This window comes from Balaenoptera acutorostrata, chromosome 8 (assembly GCF_949987535.1).
Source record: "Balaenoptera acutorostrata chromosome 8, mBalAcu1.1, whole genome shotgun sequence".
Lineage (NCBI taxonomy): Eukaryota > Metazoa > Chordata > Mammalia > Artiodactyla > Balaenopteridae > Balaenoptera > Balaenoptera acutorostrata.
In genome coordinates, this window is record NC_080071.1 from 46,467,018 (window position 1) to 46,475,761 (window position 8,744).

Sequence of the window (8,744 nt, forward strand, 5' to 3'; positions counted from 1 at the left end):
GCAGTAAAGCAAGTACACGAATTTTTTTGATTTCCTGGTGCATATAAAAGTTATATTTACACTATACTGAAGTCTATTAAGTGTGCAATAGCATTATGTCCAAAAAACAATGTACATTCCTTAATTTAAAGCAATAGCTAAAAAATGCTAACTATCATCTCAGCCTTCAGGATGTCATTGCATTAATATCAAAGATCACCTATCACATATCACTAAAACAAATATTATAATAATGGAAAAGTTTGCAATGTTGCAAGAATTACCAAAGTGTGACACAGAAACACAAAGTCAGCAAATGCTGTTGGAAAACGACACCGATAGACTTGCTCAGCGAAGTACAATAAAATACGGATATCGCATTTTTACCAAAGATCTGTGGCATCCCTGCATCAAGCAAGTATATCAGCGCCATTTTTCCAACAGTGTTATTTTTAAATTAATGCTGTTTTTTAATGTTCGTTTTTATAGATGTAATACTATTGCATACTTAATAGACTATAGTATAAACTTAACTTTTATATGTACTGGGAAGCCAGAAAATTTGTGTGACTCACTTTATTGCAATATGCACCACTTTACTGTGGTGGTCTGGAGCTGAACCTGCAATATCTCTGAGGTATGCCTAATATTGTTTACAGTGCAGTTACCCTGTCTTAGTACAATAAATCTGAAATTGGCTCTTGTTTTTCAAACTCATTTACACATAACTTTAAATAGTTTTTTCTTACACATTGCTCTTTTATATAATTTCCATTGTAAACATAGTAGGTCTCTGTAATCTAATTTTAATTACGTGATGACTTAGCTTCATTTTTAAAGATTTGTGATTTAGGAATTTAGAAACTTATAATGTAAGCCTTCTACAGGAGGAGAACTATGGCTTTGCACCTATTTCCATATAATTTGTAAATGAGATCATTTTCCAAAACATAAGAACTTTTTATTTTCTCGTTAACATCTAGGAGATTACATCACCCCTACACTCTTTTATCCTGTACTCAATAACAGTTACAACCTATAATGATCCCTTGTTTGCCAAAATATTTCTAATGCAAAATAATTAAATTATGAATTTTAATTTATTTTTGCACAAACGATTCCATAATACTGTAGGCCCACCATGGATGGACTGATACCAAATTGTGTAATTGTTGTACCATATGTTTTTAATATTTGAATTAGTCCATTCTGATCATTAAGTGATTTAGAATGTGATAAAAATGAAGCTGCAGGATCACACATTTAGGTATAGCAGGTCATTAAGAAAGCATTGCATCCATCCTCAGGTTTTAACACACAAAGTACACAGAGGGAGTTTGTGACAAGTTAATACAGATAATTAATAGTATTATTGAATGAGTTCCATTCGTATTCTGGGTATTGAACTTCGTATAAAGAACTTTCAGGATCACAAGCTGCAGGCTACTCCTCACTCTATATATTAAGTTCAGGTCTGTGATTCTGATACATACACTATTATATTAAAGCTTCCAGGTATTAAAACACTGTGTTCACACCATATGAACTCATATACATGTTGCAATGAATGTGTCACAAGGAATACCGTATGAGAGGTAGGTGGACTACCAAAGTCTTGTATTTTAGGTTTTTGTCTTTTTTCTGGTGCATATCCCATTGGTAATAGCAGTGTTTTCTTAATAAAGATAATACCTTGTTTCTCAGTAAAAACTACAAAGATAGAAATTAGTAGAAGCCCACAGCATTTTAACTTTAAACTAGAATTTAGCAACATCCACAAAATTTCATGACATCTTCAGAAATAAACCTGAATGGCATTAGTGCAAAATGTATTTCCAAATACTCCCCTCCCCACCCATTTTAATGTTGTATGTTTACCCTTTCACTGTTCCTTGCTTTCTGTTTATAGGCAAAGAAGAAAGAATTAGCTTTTATTCATTCAATTAACAGGTATTTCTGTTATTATTATTCTCTCTAAAACTGTCAAGTGGTTTTTTTCTCCAGCCTTAGGTAGTTTCCTAACATGCATGGGCTAGTCAGTAGTACTCAGTTGAAGACACAAGAGGGACCCTTTGTGTGTCTCCAGAGTTCTCTTTGTGTGTGGCTTTCGTCCCTGGCACTTTGCCTTGCAAATTCTAGCTGCCTTGGCTTCCCTAGACTCCATCTCCTCCAGGGTTTCCCCTTCCTATCCTTTGGCTAGAAACTCCAGGCAGTAAGCTTGGAAAAATCATGGGGGTCACTTTTGTTTCCCATCTCTTAGAAATCATTGCCTATTGTCTGATATTTATATCTTGAAAACAATTGTTTATATATTACATCTGATTTTTTAATTGTTTCAAGCAGGAGGTAAATCTGATTAATTGCGTCATCTTGTCCAGAAGTGGAAATGAAATCTGAATTTAGATTTTCACCACTTTTTGATACAGGAAATATTTAAATGAAACCTGATTGATTTTCTCTACAAAATCTGCTAAGAATGTGGGTGTTCACAAAGTACCAAACCCCTAGTTAATTCTTCACCACATTTCCTATGTTTACCTGGGTAACTTATGTGTTTAGTCAGTACTACTCATAAAAATCTACTTGACAGAAATAGCTTTGCTAATATTAAGAATGTTCATATTCCCCAAAATATCTGGTTTTCCAGATTCTTTTTTAATGATTAAGTATTGGAATAGAAATTTTCTATATGTGAATTTAGTATAAAGTATTAAAATCTCATGAAAGCAACTCAGGTGTAATATAAATAAATATCAAGAACTTCAAGGGAAAGAACTTCAAGAGTCTACTGAGTGAGAAAATGATCTTTTACATAGTTCTTTGAATTCACTGTTGAAGAGATATATCAGTATTTAAAATGATTCTGTGAACAAGATTCCCCCAAATTACTGCTCTCTCTTTTTCAAGGCTTTTTATGTAAAACCCACAATAACTATAGAACTTTATAGAAGCTGAAATATTTAGTGGATGACCTTCTCAGAGAAGATACAAATATATCTTTATGTCTTGTTTTCATTTCCATATGTTTAAATTAAAAGCTGTTGCTTTAAATTGGATCTTTTGGTTCCAAAAGTATTGGAGTAGAAATTCTCTATATGTGAATATAGTATAAAGAAATACTTATGTATTTCTTGGTTCAAGAAATACTTGGATACTTGACCACTTTTGTTTTCTTGGTTCATTTACTTGCCCATATATTGATGATGAAGACTGAAGTTAACAGCACCCTAAAAATGGGGAAAACATTTGCAGTGATAATAACCTGTTTAAGATCTTAACTTTAAAACTTAGGCTCTAGAAATTCAGGGAACATAGAATATAACAGTTTATTTTACCTCAACCTCTGTACATATCATCCACATAATTATTTAGCTGTGTAATCATCCTGGGATGCTCAGCATCTGCACAGGCTATTTACTAAACATATTGCCCAAAATAGGTCACAGAAATTTTTTTTTTTTTTTTTTTTGGCCACATTGGGTCTTGCTGCACGCAGGCTTTTTTTAGTTGCAGCGAGCGGGGGCTACTCTTCATTGCGGTGCGCGGTCTTCTCATTGCGGTGACATCTCTTGTTGCGGAGCATGGGCCCTAGGCACCCGGGCTTCAGTAGTCGTGGCATACGGGCTCAGTAGTTGTGACGCGCGGGCTCTAGAGCGCAGTCTCAGTAGTTGTGGCGCACGGGCTTAGTTGCTCCATGGCATGTGGGATCTTCCCAGATTGGGGCTCGAACCCTTGTCCCCTGCGTTGGCAGGCAGATTCTTAACCACTGCACCGCCAGGGAAGTCCCTCACAGAATTTTTTTAATGACATGAATATTGCAGTCCATTTTCAAAAAACAGAGATGAAACCATTTATAATGTCAAACAGCGTATTGTCTAGAGAAATTCTAGCAAGTCATTTAGCGACTGTTTACAACTTATTACTGATGTGCTTTACCATCAGGAGCAAGCTTCCCATGGTGATCATATTAAAAATTATCAGTTTTACATTTGAAAGGCCCAATGCCAACCTGGAAAAATTGGTTGCACTGATGAGTAATAAATTGCATATTGCAGATTCCCATATTGCCTGAATTCATTTCACAATATTGGCAAAGAATCTGAATTTTTAACTGGATACATATATGTTTCTCTTCCAAGCAGGTATTAAAAACACATTGTCTGCTTTTCAGAGAATCATAGCAGAGTTGCTGCACTATGTCTTTCTGACAGTAGTTCAAGGTTTGAAATGTATTGAAATTGCTTGAAAAGATTCATTATCCTGCTCTATTTCTTCTCCATAAATTTAATACAACTCCAGTGCACTGTACCATTTGTTTTTAGATATATGGATAAATACGTGGTCTACTTTAAAACTGTTTTCCCTCCAAAAATGAATTTTGTTAAATGAGGGAAAAGATAATTAAACAATTGCGAAGTCACTATTTTCAGTTAGACTTGTAGTAAATGATGTATATTATTGATACTTATTGAAACATCAAAGTTTTTTTAAAAGGAGACAAGCTTAAAAAGCATGCCAGTACTCCTGCTGTTTAACTCCAACTTTCTAGACAGTTAAATAGAGTTTTGCATTTGAAGTGTTTGCATATGGCTTTGTTTTAAGGGCAAAAGAATATGAATTTGCCTTTCAAAATGTAAAAATTTTAAATGCACCTTTTTTCTCACTTGTCAAAGCAGGCTTGAAATTAAACTGAAATGCCCTTTTATATGTTTTTATCAGTGCCATATAGTAATTTTAAGGTGTACCTGGTCTTCCATAGGTAAAATTTATCTCTCTCTATAAGTGAAACATAAGTCCTGGGCCTTCACATATGAACACTAAGCAACTTGTCAATATACCATGTAGTTCTGAATGCACTAATAATACAGAGCTTAATTCTGTTCTTTAGTCTTCATGTCATCACTGATAATGGTGGGAAGAACCCTCAGCTTGACAATCTACAGCAAGTTATGTAGGAAACAATAACATTATTATTCTTATACATATATTAATGTACAGGAAAATGAGTGACAGAATGTAGATTGAGTGGCCCATATCACTTACTGCTGTTTTTAATCTTTTATCAATCACTCTAGTCCTGGGCTAAAAATATATAACATAACACTCGGGAGTTGACATTCAAAAGAAAAAAGTTGATAAAAATGTCATGAAATGATAAAAAGCAGGAAACAGTTTGTGAAGGTGCCCTTTGGTTTCCTGATCAGCTACTTTCAAACTCAGCATTCCACGTGGGCAGTTGGTAATTTTGACTGGGCTCAAGATGATCAGGTCATTATAGAACTATCTATTAACCTCATTTAGTATTTACAAGATGAGAGTTTTTCTAAATAGGTATTTCTTGAGGTCCTTCAGGCCTCTTTGCCATCTTTGATTATTCTCTATTCCTTGGCAGTCTCATTCACTCTCATGATTTCAGTTATAATTTCCGTATGTGCAACAGTATTCCAGCCTCACATTTCCAATAAGCTACCACACAGCTCAACATGATATCCTGCCAGTATATCAGATTCCAAACTAAAGTCATCATTTTCTCTCCTAAATCTTTTCTCCTTCCTTTTTCTTTAATCTCTTTTTTAACCCATTCTCGAGATTTTTTTTTCTTATCCAGCCACTTGAACTAAAAAAATACCTATTATTCTACAATGCCAAGATTTCTCTCACATCCATCCTCCTTTCTGTTCACACTGCCACTATCCTATATTACTCAGGTTCTCATCTCCCTTCATATTTAGCCACATGGTTATTTCTCTTCCAAACCAGGACACTTTTGAGTGTAAAAGGGACATTATGGAGAGTGAAGAAGGCTCTTTTAACACTTATACTAGGACAACTATTGTACACTCAGACTGTCCCTTGCAAACTTGGGCATATGATCACTGTACACTAGTTAATTTATTTCCTTCCTTCCTGTAACTAATCCATCACAGCAATACCAGATTTGTCTTTTTTTTTCAATTGAAGTATTGTTGATTTACAATATTGTGTTAGTTTCAGGTGTATACCATAGTGATTCAATATTTTTGCAGATTATACTCCATTATAGGTTATTACAAGATAATGGGTATAATTCCCTGTGCTATACAGCATATCCTTGTTGCTTATCTATTTTTTTTAAGAACTTTATTTATTTATTTTTGGCTGCGTTGAGTCTTCATTGCTGCATGTGGGCTTTCTCTAGTTGTGGCAAGCAGGGGCTGCTCTTCATTGTGTGCGGTCTTCTCATTGCGGTGGCTTCTCTTGTTGAGCATGGGCCCTTGGCACATGGGCTTCAGTAGTTGTGGCACACGGGCTCAGTAGTTGTGGCTCGCAGGCTCTAGAGCACAGGCTCAGTAGTTGTGGTACACGGGCTTATTTGCTCCTTGGCATGTGGGATCTTCCTGGACCAGGGATCGAACCCTTGTCCCCTGCATTGGCAGGCAGATTCTTAACCACTGTGCCACCAGGGAAGTCCACTTATCTATTTTATATATAGTAGTTTGTATCCGTTAATCCCATAACCCTAATTTGGCCCTCCCTGCTCCCCTCTCCTCTTAACCACAAGTTTGTTTCCTATGTCTATTTTGTCTGTTTCTATTTTGCATATACATTCATTTGTATTATTTTTTAGATTCATATATAAGTGATAGCATACAGTATTTATCTTTCTCAGTCCAATTTATTTCACTGAGCATAATATTCTCTAGGTCTATTCACATTGCTGCAAATGGCAGTATTTCATTCTTTTTCATGGCTGAGTAATATTTCATTGCATATATATGCCACATTTTTGTAAGCCAGTCATCTGTTGATGGGCACTTGGGTTGCTTCCATGTCTTGGCTATTATACATGGTGCTGCTATGAACATTGGGGTGCAATTAGTGTTTTGTTTTTTCCAGATATATACCCAGGAGTGGGATTGCTGGATCATATGGTAGTTCTACTTTTCGTTTTTTAAGGACTCTCCATACAATTTTCCATATTGGCTGCACCAATTTACATTCCCCCCAACAGTATACGAGGGTTCCCTTTTTTCCACATCCTCTCCAACGTTTATTTGTAGACTTTTTGATGACAGCCATTCTGACAGTTGTGAGGTGATACCTCGTGGTTTTGATTTGCATTTCTGTAATAATTAACGATGTTGAGCACCTTCTCATGTGCCTGTTAGCCATCTGTGTATCTTTGGGAAAATGTCTATTCAGATCTTCTGCCCATTTTTTGATTGGTTTGTTTGTTTTTCTGATATTAAGTTGTATGAGTTGTTTGTATATTTTGGATATTAAGCCCTTGTCTGTCACATCATTTGCAAATATTTTCTCCCATTCTGTAGGTTATCTTTTCATTTTGTTGATAGTTTCCCTTGCTGTGCAAAAGCTTTTAAGTTTAATTAGGTCCTATTTGTTTATTTTTGCTTTTATTTCTTTTGCCTTGGGAGACTGATCCAAGTAAATTTTGCTGTGCTTTATGTTAAAGAGTGTTCTGCCTATGTTCTTTTCTAGGAGTTTTATGGTTTCAGGTCTTACATTTAGGTCTTCAAACAATTATGAGTTTACTCTTTTATATGGTGTGAGGGAATGTTCTAATCTCATTGTTTTACATTTGGCTTTCCAGTTTTCCCAGCACCACTTGTTGAAGAGACTGTCTTTTTTTCATTGTATATTCTTGCCTCCTTTGTCATAGATTAATGACCATAGGTATGTGGGTTTATTTCTGGGCTCTCTATTCTGTTCCATTGTTCTGTGTGTCTGTTTTTATACCATTACCATATTGTTTTGATTACTGTATCTTTGTAATATAATCTGAAGTCTGGGAGGGTTATACCTCCAACTTGGTGCTTTTTTCTCAGAATTGCTTTGGTAATTCAGGGTCTTTTGTGGTTCCATATAAATTTTAGGGTTATTTGTTCTAGTTCTGTGAAAAATGTCCTGGGTATTTTGATAGGAATTGCATTAAAACTGTAGATTGCTTGCTTTGGGTAGTATGGCCATTTTAATAATATTAATTCTTCAAACCCTAGAGCACAGGATATCTTTCCATTTCTTTGAATCATCTTCAGTTTCCTTCAGTATTTTATAGTTTTCAGAGTATAGGTCTTTCACCAGCTTAAATTTATTCCTAGGTATTTTTAATGTGATTTTAAATGGGATTTAAATTTTTTTTCTCATTCTGATATTTCATTATTAGTGTATAGAAACACACCAGATTTCTGTATATTAATCTTGTGTCCTGCAACCTTGCTGAATTCATTTATTAGTTCTAATACTTTTTGGATGGAGACTTTAGGGTTCTCTATATAGAGTATCATGTCATCTGCAAATAGTGACAGTTTTACCTCTTCCCTTCCAATTTGGATACATTTTGTTTCTTTTTCTTGTCTGATTAATGTGGCTGGACTTCCAATACTATGTTAAATAGAAGCAATGAGAGTGGGCATCATTGTTTTATTCCTGAATTTAGAGGGAAGGCTTTCAGCTTTTCACTGCTATTTTGGCAGTGGGTTTGTCATAAATGGCCTTTATTATTGTGATATGTTCCCTCTATACCCACTTTGATGAGAATTTTTATCATTAATGGATGCTGAATTTTGTCAAATTCTTTTTCTGTGTCTATTGAGATGATCAAGTGATTTTTATCTTTCTTTTGTTAATGTGGTGTATCACATTGATTGATTTGCATATGTTGAACCATCCTTGTGACCCTGGAATGAGTCCAAGTTGATCATGTTGTGTGATCCTTTTTATGTATTGTTGGATTTGCTATGCTAATATTTTGTTGAGGATTTTTG